This window comes from Simochromis diagramma, unplaced genomic scaffold, assembly GCF_900408965.1.
Source record: "Simochromis diagramma unplaced genomic scaffold, fSimDia1.1 OVJJ01000618.1, whole genome shotgun sequence".
Lineage (NCBI taxonomy): Eukaryota > Metazoa > Chordata > Actinopteri > Cichliformes > Cichlidae > Simochromis > Simochromis diagramma.
The window spans coordinates 4655651-4669683 of record NW_024387423.1 but is presented as its reverse complement, the minus strand read 5'-3'; positions in this window follow the sequence as shown (position 1 = coordinate 4669683).

Here is a 14033-nt window from a genome sequence, read left to right as displayed (position 1 = left end):
CTGCAGCTTTTTTGGATATAGTAAAATGGTAAATGGACTGGTTGTTATATAGTGCTTTTCTACTTTAGCTCTCAAAGCGCTTTATACAGCCTTCACACATTCGCCTCTTCACATACACACTAATGTAAGGACTCTTTTCTATGCCTAAATGCTTTCTATCTAACGTGTCTGTGAAAGTTCTCAGCCATCCAGGTTGTGAAACCTGGGCGATTTGAATCCTGGGTGATGTGACCTCAGGAAATCACATGATAGGGTGGGGCTAGGTTTCACAATGAGTTCACCCAAAACCTTAGCTGATTGTGACCCGCACCCGTTTTCACACTTTGGCTCATGTGATTAGGTAGAGGACCATTAGGGGGTCCATTGTCCTTCTTGGGAGGTGTTATGTACAGAGACTCCACCCAGCTACTCAGCAGGCACGCCCAGGTCTCCACCTCCTAAGAGAGAAAAGGGGAAGAAACCCACAGTAATCCTCTGGTGGGAGGAGTCACACATAAAACAAACACAACATTGGATCATAACAGAGGATACTCCCACAAGGCTTAAATCTGGGACTCTCCACCATTTGACCCTAGAACTGAAGAAGCTTCTCGGATGAGAGGTGAAACGTCTTCAAGCAACTTAAAGAAGTCCAGACGTTTTTCTTTACAAGCTCCTTAGACCCTTTCTATCGAACATTCACACTGCAATAAACACACTGAGAGCAACTCGGTTTCAGTATCTTGCCCAAGGATACTTGGGCATGCCAACTGGAACCAGGGATTGACCAACCACAACCTTCTGATTAGTAGATGCCTCCTAAGCCACAGCCGCTCATAACTAAAAGAGCAGATTCTTTTTTTTTTTTTTCACACAAGCACCGTTATAGTTTAAAATGTGTTGTGTGTTTGTGTAGTCTGGCTTCATGTGTTCATAGAGAAAAGTAAGAAGGATTTCATGGCACTGCACAGTTAATTGATGAAAATAGAGGCTGTGAATTTGTTCCAAACCAATCCAGAATCAGGATCACATGAAGCTGATGTCCGAGAAGCTGCAATGCTTCCTATGTGTTGTGAGATCAAACCCACTTTAATGGTTATTAGAGCTACATGTTGTACCAAGACCACACGGACAGACCTTGGATGAACACCTGCTGTCTAACCAAGTAATTAAAGATTCTTAAATGCACTTTTTGGTGCATTCTTTTTCCCACCAAAATGTTTCTGTGCTGTATTTTGTGAGCCGTGGAATGTATTGATTGAGGAAGAAGTTTTGCAGTGAGCAAACCAAAGAAGCAGATAAAAAGGGAAAACTGCCAAGAGGAGAAGAGATAGTGAGAGCTCAAATGGAGAGAGCATACAGAAAGCATAAAGTAGTGACTTATAACAAAGTGACAGAGTTCAAGGCAAGGCTGAGTCCTCTTGTCTCCTCATTGCTTTTGTCATGCTCACACTCACACACAGACACACACATAAAACACACAACGGTTGACAGAGAAAAGGGCTGATTCCATTTCTTTGAGCTGACATAAAGATCAGTGTTGCATGGCCCAGGCAGCCTACTGAGCGTACTCTGTGTCGACTCCAATACTTCCTGACACCGGAGCCTCGGGGACAAGAAGACTCTGTCGCTCATGCTCAACCATATAAAAACAGAGAAACCACAAAGACCGTGACAAAACGCCACTTCTGTGTATAAATGTGCACCACAATATATATCTATATATCTATGCTTGAGCACCTACCTTAGAATGCACAGTTCCAAACTCAAGCTTAGGTGCGTGCCTGTGTGTCTGTGTGTGAGTCCATCTATGTGTGGGTGCAGAAGTGTGTAAGATACTGCCCTTTTGCCTCATCAGCAAATGCCAGCAAGGACCAATGTGTCAGTGCTATGTGCAAATGCCAGTCATGATAAGAGAGAAGGGCAATTACCACCATAGGGCTTTGGAGTTGGACAGCTGATGGCTTTAGAGAAAAAAATGAAAAGGACTAGATATTAAAAGGAACTTTATTGAAGTTCTTTTTTTACCCAGAAAAAAGTTATCACCAAGGTGTGACCATGTTGAATGGGAAATCGGTTCTAGGTATCAGAGCTATTCATCTGTAAGTTAACATAAATCCCTAGAAAACAGAACTTTCGAACACTGCACCTACAAACAGCTGATCTGACTTCACCAGCACAACAGTGTGCAGCAGTGAGACAGTGGGGAAATGGAGATTGTTGGACTTGTAATTGTAAACATAAGTAAAGCATTTCTATCTTGATTTACAGCTAAAATCTCAAAAGCCTTTCAACTTCAATCTGTTTCCAATTTTAAATCCACTTATAAACAGGAATTTCTTTCATTTGCACGTAGAAAATCAAACTTTCCCCAGCGGGAAAGCAGACTTGACCTTTGAGTTTATCTTTCCACTGGTGGTGGGGGGGGCATCAGTGCAAATCTGTTTTCAATAGGCTTCTTCTGTTAGGTTTGATTTTAATGTAAAAATCCAAACACCCTAAACACTACTAAGTCGCTAAATTTTACTCACGAAGGATGTTTAAACTTGAAAGATGTGAGGAATGCAGCATGCTTGTGGGGCATGTTACAAAACAGATTAAACTGCACATCATTTGCTGTGCCGGTGCTTCATGAAAGTAAACTAGAAAAATCTTGCAAAGGAAACATAGAAAGGGTCTTTGTGGTTAGAAATATAGCTCATTTGCAATGTTGAAACTTGATGTTTACCTTTGAGAAGCAGCGTTTCCACTGCTCACTGGTGAACATATGTATCTCTTCTAGGGTTGTAGCAGGAGTATATATCATACTGTTTGAACTATTTTAGATGAAACATATGAAATGCTTTTAGGCTTGTTAGGGTTTGTGATATTTTGTTTACTGATGTTTTGTTCTCAACGGCAACAAACGAACATGTGTGTAGCTTTTGGACCAGTTTAAATCAGGTCTACAGTGATTGAATGCACAGTTTATGAAGTAAGTTTATCTTATAGGCTTGCTAGAGAATTTCACTGTAGTTTTACAGTTTTTTCTGAATGCTTAAACCCTAACTGTGATTCTTATAGCACAATTTCTAAAACTATTAATACTTATAGCAAAACCACTCACTGAGTTTCCAAATCTAAAAGCACAAACACTGCTTTGCACTCAGTTTGCCATTTTGTAACACACACTTTGCAAAACTGTAGGCACAATCCACTGCACAGCATTCTTTTTACGGAACTGTGAACACAACTCACTGCTTTACACTCAATTTCCAAATGATCAACACACTCCTAGCAAAACTATACACATTTATGGTTATTATTTACACTATTTTGCCAACTGTCCGGCACACTGTCACATGTGAAAACTGTTTTAGATAATTAGTTCACTTTGCAATCAGCCTAAGCACTATAAATAAGCTACAGGTAAGCTGTCCGTGTGGAGTACAATGGAGGGAGCAGGAAGAGTGAGAATTAGAGGAGGCCGAGGAAGAGGACGTGGAGGTGAAGAAGTAGGACGAAGAGGACGACAAGGACAAGGAGGTGAAGTTAGAGGAAGAGGACAAGGAGGAGCAAGAGGAGGACGAGGAGGGGTAAGAGGAAGGGTAAGAAGAATAAGATATAGAATTACTGATGACATCAGAGCTACAATAGTGGATCATGTAATCAACCATGGAATGACCCTGAGGGAAGCTGGTTCACAACAGGTTCAGCCTAACTTCAGCCGCTACACTGTAGCAAGCATCATAAGGACATTTCAAAATGAGAATCGGTTAGTACAGTCACTTTGCACTAAGACTTGTAGCACTGCCATATGCTAATGAGAAACACAACAATACCATAGATGTAAAAATACTGAAATTGTTACTTTACAGAATTGCTAGACGACCAGATGCTGGGGGCAGAGGAAGCATGTTCACTGCAGAACAAGAAACCCATATAGTCAATATGGTGATTGCAAATAATTCCATAAGGCTACGCAAAATTCAGCAGCGCATAATTGAGGATGACACCACCTTCCAAAACATACAAAATGTGAGCATTTCTGTATTAGGTCGTGTACTTGCTCGCAACAGAATCCGAATGAAACAAATCTACAGAGCACCTTTGGAAAGAAACAGTGAACGTGTAAAACACCTGCGATATGATTATGTGCAGGTAAGCTATAGTATCATTGGTACTGAATCTGGAAGTGCACACTGTAGTGCCGTGCATGTGCCTGCTGTGCTGAATTTGTTTTGTCTTGTCTAGAGAGTGATGGAGCTAGAGGCAGATGCCATGGGTCATGAGCAGTTTTTTGTGGATGAGGCTGGTTTGAGGTGGCAGGAACATTATTGGACACCGTGCCATAATCAATGTCCCAGGACAACGTGGTGGTAACATAACTATGTGTGCAGCTATAAGTCAAAATGGTGTTGTTCACCATCATGCAACGCTGGGCCCATATAACACTGCACACATTATTACATTCCTGGACACCTTACATGACATGCTTACTAATGTTCAGAGACCAGAGCAGACCAGATACGTCATCATATATATACAGATATACAGATCACCCACTCTTCACTGTACTCAACCTCCCCCCATACTCTCCATTCTTGAATCCAATTGAAGAGTTCTTCGCTGCCCGGCGCTGGAAGGTCTGACCGTCATCCCCATCAACGCATAGCCCTTTTACAGGCAATGGAGGAGGCATGTGGGGATATTGACCAGGCATCATGTCAGGCCTGGATACACCATTCCAGAAGATATTTTCCCTGGTGCCTTGGACTAGAGGACATTGCATGTGATGTAGACAGAATTTTATGGCCAGACCCAGAGAGACGACACGATGTAGACTCATTTCTTTTTTTTCCTCAGTGAAATTACTATTTTGTTTTGACTTGGAAATAAACACTTTTGATGTGTGTGAATAAACACCAGTACTTGAAGTTTGGATCCCTCTATGTTTATGGACCTATGACAAAAGTATGACCTCAAACTGACATAGCCTACCTTGTGCACAAAGAAAGCAAAAGCCAGATGTGTTTTTTATTCATACCATCAGTGTGTAGTTGGTGCATTGTGTGCTTATTAATGTGATGGCTTGTGTTAACTGTTTGATACGAAAATACCATTTTTACGAAGGTTTGGAGAGTTAAACAAGGTTTATTAGCTTTTGCAAGAAAACTACAATGTTTTGCTGATTTGGTGAAGGGTTTTCTTATTTGTGTGTAGAGTTTTGCAAAAATAGCCAATAGTTACAAAAAATGTGCTTAAGCCATCAGAAAAAACTGTAATAATAATGCACACTAGCCAAAAATGCTGTATCTGTATCCATGCATATACTTTCATCTACCTAAAATGATGTCCCTGCCGAGGTATTTTGTCTGTGGATGTGCATGTATGCCCATGAAATGTGGATACACATATCAGATAGGATTGGGGTCACCAGTGTAATGAGCTTTGTTGTCCCCACATGGTCACTGAGTATTGGTAAAGGGCTGAACAGACGGGAACACACACACATACATGCAGGTCCCCCCGGAGCAGTGTACATATAGGCGACATGTTGGCACTGATGAGGGCAGACAGCTCACCCCCTACACGTAGACAGACCCAGACAGGATGGCATGGTGCCAGGAGGATGGTGCATGCATGTGTATGTATTTGTATGTGTGTGCGCTTGAGCTTGTGTGTCAACTCTGCCCACCTCAAGTGTCCTGCTGGGAGTTAGGCTCCATGTTAAAAACAAGCAGACAAGAGCAAACAAGAGAGAGATGGATACTGGGAGGAATGCAGACTTTCTGTCTATTCAGCGATTCCATCTTTCTACAATACCTTTTCTTTACACCTGGTTTTTGTTTGCAGCAAAATCTTACCACCCCTGACGATGGACTAGAGAAAAGTTCTTGTAATCATCCCCCTCCGTGTGTTTATTTATCTTGGTAGCAGACCCTAAACTAAAACTAATTAACCCTCCGTGACCTGGTTACAGATTGGCATTTGTAATATACACTTTTGTCTTTTTTGAAAGTGAGCAAGACAGCATATATATATTTATGTATAAAACCACACCATGTTTTCTACATCGGTTGCAAAAATCACAAAGCATAGATTAAAGATAATGAAGGTTGAAGTTCTCTAACTCTGTGTCGGGAAAATGACAAACACCTTCCATCCTCCGTGTGTGTGTGTATGGTTGTGGGGATGTGCGTCAGTCTCCCAAATCCCACACCTCTAGGTGTAAATGAGATTGAGAGGCAGCAGACAGAGGCCTACCTCTAACTAAGACAGAGTGAAAGAGCAAACAGACTGGCATTTTGTCTCTTTAGAGCATTTCTCTCAAACAGATTGAGACACACACACCTACATGTTGTACGTGAACAACAAGGACCCCCTGTGGTTCGTGGCGCTAGCTAGTTATGCTAATGTCTCTCCTCACTAAGACTGTCAAGGAGTGGAACCGGATTAGCATAAAGTTGATTTCAAAGCATGTACACACGTATACCCGGGCATCTGGCCTATTTCAAATAATCACTCCTCATACTATAAGCTAACAGCACATGGGTGTCAGGCATTAATAGAACATATATGTGTGTGCAAAAGCAATCACTGCAATCGTGACATCCTGAACTTAACCCTGTCTGTAGATCTGTAGCATCAAAGTAATTTGCAGTTTTGCTGAGAAAGAGATTTGGAGTTAGAATTGGATTTATTGGATTAAAACAAATCTATATATAAAAGATCCCTTGAGAATATACAGAATATACCCAAAGCAAAGAGATAACAAAAAACCCAAACAGGTAACCAGTTTCCAGATGACCTTCTTGGAACAGGGATGCAGTAACCGTATCCAGTAACATAAAATGTTCAAATATAGACCAGCCTATTAAGAAGTGCAGGTATAGACACAATAAATAGTCAACAGACTATAAAAGGGAATTCCATGTGGAGAGAGATTATACATTTTATCAATCTTGTTTCTGGAAAATAAAATCCCATTTTAAAATATTCAAAATTTACCAGTAGCAAATCCTGTCTGATTACCCTGAGAGCATCTTTGGTCCCTTTTCTAATAAACCTTTCTTTAATCAAAAGAACCATGTCAAAATTTTTTGTTATAGAAATTTATTTGAGATGCGTAGTACCGTAGTCTTCTTAATCCCTGAATGATATGGCAGGAATTATGTCATAAGATGTAAGGTTACAGATTTTCTTATGCCTAAAACAGAAATCTGTAACAAATTATTCTGTCTCATACATACATTGATGGGCATTACGGGGCTATCAGCTCCAGAACAACACAGTGAGTTTCATCAGATGTTTCGCTTATTTCTCTCTCTCTCTTTTCACTTTCCCTGTATCTACAAGAAACAACAGATGGATGGAGAGGAGGGAAGTGGGGGAAGTGGAGTGGCAGGAGAGCGAGGGAGGGTGGGAAAAAGAACCGGGGGGTTCTTCTCTTTTTTTTCTCTTTCCTTTTTAAATCTAAACTGAATCTAAATTCTGTGCTGACATATGCTGACCTGCAGAGGAATGTGCCATATGCTCAGAAATTCATCAAGCGATACCAGAGGCAAACACTGAATGAGCTCAATATTATGTGGATTCAAGGACTGTTGGAAACCTTAATGCTCTTCCATAAGTGCTGCTGGTGAACATCGCTGCAGAAGCTGTGAAATAGTTTTTGTTGCTGCAACAGGCAGAGGTTTAATGGGGGCGATTAGCTTTGAATATAGAGCCTGGCACGTAAATGCCTAGTTGAATATATGAAATATAAAAAAAGGAGCAAGGCCTTTTAATGTACCAATAAATTTGCTTTACAATTGAACTGAGTGGTGCTTTTCAATGCATACATAAAGCTTGAGATAAATGTTGTTTGGGACTGGTGCTCACCTGATTTTTGCCCTATATACCCTTGTCTTCATGAGAGTATTTTCCTAATACTGGATGTAATACAAAGTGCAGTTCAAATCTTAAAACACTGCATTGAGTGGTACCAGGAACCAGTGTTGTGACTACACATAACAGGTAACCAGTTTTAAATTTTATCTTTGTCCACTTTATCACTAGCAGCCTGTCACAAAAACACATTATTAGCTCCCTTTTCTTTTTTTATTAGCTAAATCAACAAAAACTGCCAAAGATAATTTGGCAAAAAATGTTAGTTTTGGCCCAACAAAGTGATTGTTAAGAGCTATGAGCTGAAAACTTGGTAAGTGCAGTGTTGCCAACTCCTCAGTAAGGAAAATCACTATTGGTTGTCCTAAAAGTCGCTAGAAGTCGCTAAATGACGTCATTGCCTAATTTGCATAATTGGTCATGCTAATCTAATTGTAACCTATGTTGTTGGAGAGAGAAATAACATCGTGGAAGAGACATAAAGTGAGTAAAAAATGTCCTAAATGCATTTAGAGTTTATTTAGAACTACAAATTAAATTTCTTTTAGCAATTATTGTTTTTTTAATGTCACAATTCCAACCCTGCACCTTTATCCAGGCTTGGACCGGCAAAAGTGACCCGAAATAGGCACTCTGGTGGAGTTACTTTGTGTGTGTGTTTATAAGTAGTTTTAAACCTTGTGATCCACAAAACAGCATAAGAGTAAAAGAAGAACTGACTGCGTTACAGCACCCGCTGCTTGTTGAGAGTAAAAGCGATATGCGCTTTCAGGTCTTTTTTTAGCGACTTTTTTTAGAAGTAAAGTCACTAAGGGGTCTGAAAACTCGCTAAATACAGGGAGTGCAGAATTATTAGGCAAATGAGTATTTTGTCCACATCATCCTCTTCATGCATGTTGTCCTACTCCAAGCTGTATAGGCTCGAAAGCCTACTACCAATTAAGCATATTAGGTGATGTGCATCTCTGTAATGAGAAGGGGTGTGGTCTAATGACATCAACACCCTATATCAGGTGTGCATAATTATTAGGCAACGTCCTTTCCTTTGGCAAAATGGGTCAAAAGAAGGACTTGACAGGCTCAGAAAAGTCAAAAATAGTGAGATATCTTGCAGAGGGATGCAGCAGTCTCAAAATTGCAAAGCTTCTGAAGCGTGATCATCGAACAATCAAGCGTTTCATTATAAATAGTCAACAGGGTCGCCAGAAGTGTGTGGAAAAACCAAGGCGCAAAATAACTGCCGATGAACTGAGAAAAGTCAAGCGTGCAGCTGCCAAGATGCCACTTGCCACCAGTTTGGCCATATTTCAGAGCTGCAACATCACTGGAGTGCCCAAAAGCACAAGGTGTGCAATACTCAGAGACATGGCCAAGGTAAGAAAGGCTGAAAGACGACCACCACTGAACAAAACACAAAAGCTGAAACGTCAAGACTGGGCCAAGAAATATCTCAAGACTGGTTTTTCTAAGGTTTTATGGACTGATGAAATGAGAGTGAGTCTTGATGGGCCAGATGGATGGGCCCGTGGCTGGATTGGTAAAGGGCAGAGAGCTCCAGTCCAACTCAGACGCCAGCAAGGTGGAGGTGGAGTACTGGTTTGGGCTGGTATCATCAAAGATGAGCTTGTGGGGCCTTTTCGGGTTGAGGATGGAGTCAAGCTCAACTCCCAGTCCTACTGCCAGTTTCTGGAAGACACCTTCTTCAAGCAGTGGTACAGGAAGAAGTCTGCATCCTTCAAGAAAAACATGATTTTCATGCAGGACAATGCTCCATCACACGCGTCCAAGTACTCCACAGCGTGGCTGGCAAGAAAGGGTATAAAAGAAGAAAAACTAATGACATGGCCTCCTTGTTCACCTGATCTGAACCCCATTGAGAACCTGTGGTCCATCATCAAATGTGAGATTTACAAGAAGGGAAAACAGTACACCTCTCTGAACAGTGTCTGGGAGGCTGTGGTTGCTGCTGCACGCAATGTTGATGGTGAACAGATCAAAACACTGACAGAATCCATGGATGGCAGGCTTTTGAGTGTCCTTGCAAAGAAAGGTGGCTATATTGGTCGCTGATTTGTTTTTTTTGTTTTTGAATGTCAGAAATGTATATTTGTGAATGTGGAGATGTTATATTGGTTTCACTGGTAAAAATAAATAATTGAAATGGGTATATATTTGTTTTTTGTTAAGTTGCCCAATAATTATGCACAGTAATAGTCGCCTGCACACACAGATATCCCCCTAAAATAGCTAAAACTAAAAACAAACTAAAAACTACTTCCAAAAACATTCAGCTTTGATATTAATGAGTTTTTTGGGTTCATTGAGAACATGGTTGTTGTTCAATAATAAAATTATTCCTCAAAAATACAACTTGCCTAATAATTCTGCACTCCCTGTATAGCGACAAAGTCGCTAAGTTGGCAACACTGGGTAAGTGTTGGCATGGTGTGCAGTGTGTCCTTAAAAAAATTGAGGAAATTAGACAAGTAGAGGATGAAGGATGTAGCATTTGGAAAGTGTCTGATGAGCAACAGCTTAATTTTTCAGCATTACAACGATCTCAAAAACGCTGACAATACAGTAAAAGAATACCTGCATAGAAAAACGTGCAATGGAACAGTATCAGACATTCGCCAGATCTACCCAGAGCTCAGACCTCAACATTGTTGAAGCAGTGTGGGATCATCTTGACAGAGAAAATAACAAAAGCAGCAAACATCCAAAGAAGAGCTTTGAATGTCCTTCAAGAAGCATGGAGAACTATTCCTGATGACTGCTTAAATACTTACCAGAAAGCTAAGAAAATTCAGACTGTGTTGAAGATTAAAGGTGGTCATACTAAACACTGACTTTCAAGCTCATCAGAATTGTCTGATTGACCAACAGGGATTATGCCCCGGTGTTGCATTTCCTGTTCAGAAGCATTCACATTAACGGTATTTGAGTTATTTCTCTCACAGCTAGAAGAAGAGGCAGAATGTGGCACTGCAGCTTTAAATGGAAACATGCAAAATATCAGTCATGTATCAAAATATGATACTCCAGTGTAAGTTTGAAGCAAAACACAATTTCCATACACAGGTAAAGTATTTTGTCCTTTATAGTCATTAACTTTATCTAACATGTTTGTTTTTCCAACACCATGAGATACCGTCTCAATGCTAAACTGTTTTGCATGTAAATACCACCTCAGTTTGGAATTTAGCTACTGTTATAAATGCTTTTTAAGCCTTTGACTTCTTTCTTTTTTGCCCAGATGTAAAGAAAACACCCCTGAGAAAAACCATTTAAAGGTCGCTGTTATATTCAATGACATATGCCTCAGCTGGACAAAGATAAATGAAAATGGTTTTCAAAGCTTTTTCAGTATTTCAGGAAATGCAGAAATAGTATGAAATACATACACTCTGAAAAATGTGAATTTCATAAGGAAATCTTTTCAAATCAACTGAGCAAGTAGAGGGATGCCCCAAAGGCCTCGCCTTGATCACGAGTGGAGGTATATCCTCTCTCTCTCTTTCGCACACACACACACATAAACAGAAAGTGCAATATGAGGGTTCTTCCCACAGATATGATGGGATATCGTTTGTGTCTACCCGTTGAGGTCCCACCACGTGCATACACACATATGTGTACACACACTGCCTAGGCCCTGCTTGTCTGCCACGGGTGTCAGTACATCTAAAAGGTCTCAACATAAATGGGATTAATTCAGTCTCTCTCCCATCGGCAATCATTAAGCATTCTGTTTAAAGCGCAAACACACTCAAAATAAACGCACTACCAGTCTCCCCTGCTGCAGTAAATTATTCAAAGAAAAAAAATTTAAAGAAAGAAGGAAAGGGGGGAAAAGAGAGAAAGTGAGATAGGGGAAATATAAGTGACTCCTCTGAAGGAGGAGGTGCATTGGATAGGAGGCAGAGAAAAATAAGAGGTGGTGGGGGGGCACATAAAAGAATTGTTTTAGAGTTAAGAATCCTAAATGCAGCTTTGTCACCGAGGACTGATTTCTCCCTTTTCCTCTAGTTTTTCTCTTCTTCTTTTTCCCTCCTCATCTCCGTCGCTCTGTCCTGACATGTTCCACCCGCTCTCTCCAACTTTCTCCTCCCACCTCCCTCCCAGTTTGAAATCCCTGCATGCTGCTTGCCATACGTTAATAACTGTTTACTTCCCACTGAGAGCAATTAGGCTAAGAAGGGCTTATTGTTTTCTCCTTTCATATTCTTGAACTTTTGAAACTGGGCTTAGGTTTTCAAATCTATCTTTGGTGGTCCTAAGTAGTTAGAGCGTGGTAGTCTGGGTCTCTTTAGCAAATGAAAAATGTTGGGACAAATCAGAGCAGAGCAGAAAGAGTCTGCGCTGGTCTCTGCTTAGTTTGGATTAGGCTTCTTCTGAATTTACAAACAAGGCTTTTATTTGATGTTAAGATCGCTACAGAAGGAGATTCTTTTTCATTAATAATCCGCATTGCCTATTAAACAGCAAACAAAACGTAAGATCCAGTTGACTGAAAAACTAAGTGGAAGCCACTTTTCTTTGATATCTCGCACTCGGGTGGGGGTGGGGGCTTATGTTGAAATTGCCAGCCTCTTGCTGAAAGAACTGCTGCATTGACCAAAGGATCCCCTATAAGCATCCACATGCACCACATATACATGCCTGGCATCACTGGGTCACTGTCATTTTCCAGTGGGCATGATTAATGTTCCATTTTTAACGCAAACCACCAAGCTTTTGCTAAACCTAAGTAATTTTTTTATTGTTCTAATCAAGCCAAGTAGGCATGCGGTTTGAATTTCTAGTGCGATGACAACCCTAATCTGAAGTGAATTAAGAAGACAAAGATCTTCACTGTATTTCACAGAATTTACTGATCACATATTTCCTTCATATGACTTCTCCTGGTCTCTTCTGTAGTAACTATATCAATATAAGCCACAAACGGTGCTGGGAAGGTTACTTTTAAAACGTATTCCACTACAGATTACAGAATTCATGGCGCAAAATGTAGTTTGTAACGTATTCCATCAAGTTACTCAATGCGAGTAAGGTATTCTGAGTAGTTTGGATTACTTAATATATTGCCATGCCTTTTAGAACTACATGAATGTAGCAATCACATCCTTCTGCTTCTTAACGGGCTGTTAGGCCTAAATTTCTCTGAATAGACAATGTAGAGGAGCAAAGACTTAGTTTAACATAAGTTAGCACAAGATAAGACGTTAGCTCGGTGGCGAGTAGCCTTCAGTAAAAGTAATAAATCACACAGCAATAGTACATTGAAGATACTGAAGTGGCACATAACCCAGGTAGCTACCACAACTAAAACAAGGTAGTTGCAGTAGGCTAACGTTAGTTTAACGTTAGTGTCTTGATGCTGAGAGCAGCTTGGTTGCTGGTAAACAGCACTTGCATTGCATGGTCAGATTTTGCCCATTCCTTTCTTCTTTAAATGTGAAGCGGTATCGGAAGAAATGCATTCCTGCCCTGGCTCTGTTGTGCTGGCTCCGAGTCCATTGTGTATCTGACACCACCAACATTAACAGGACGCTTACATTAAAGCCTCTCATTGCGTGTTTTGTTTGGGTTTCATTCAAATTCCGTCGTTTTCTTTTAAATCCGTTGTTTTCATTCTAATTCTGTTGTTTGTTTTAAAATTCCATTGTTTTCATTCAAATTCTGTTGTTTTCATTCAAAACAACAGAATTCTGTTATTTTCATTCAAATTCTGTTGTTTTCATTCTATTTCCATTGTTTTGATTCAAACTCTGTTCTGTACATTCTAATTCCGTTGTTTTGATTCAAATTCTATTCATTTCATTCTAATTCCATTCTTTTTAGTGAAATTCCGTTGTTTTCATTCAAATGCTTTTGTTTTCATTCTAATTCTACTCTTTTTATTCAAATTCGATTGTTTGTTTTAGAATTCTGTTGTTTTCATTCAAACTCTGTTCTGTACATTCTAATTCTGTTGTTTTCATTCAAATTCCTTTGTTTTCATTCTAATTCTATTCTTTTTATTCAAATTCCATTGTTTGTTCTCAAATTCTGTTGTTTTCATTAAAATTCCATCGTTTTCATGTTAATTCCGTTGTTTTCATTCTAATTCTGTTTTTTTTCCATTCTAATTCTACTCTTTTATTCAAATTCTATTGTTTGTTCTCAAATTCCATTGTTTTCAT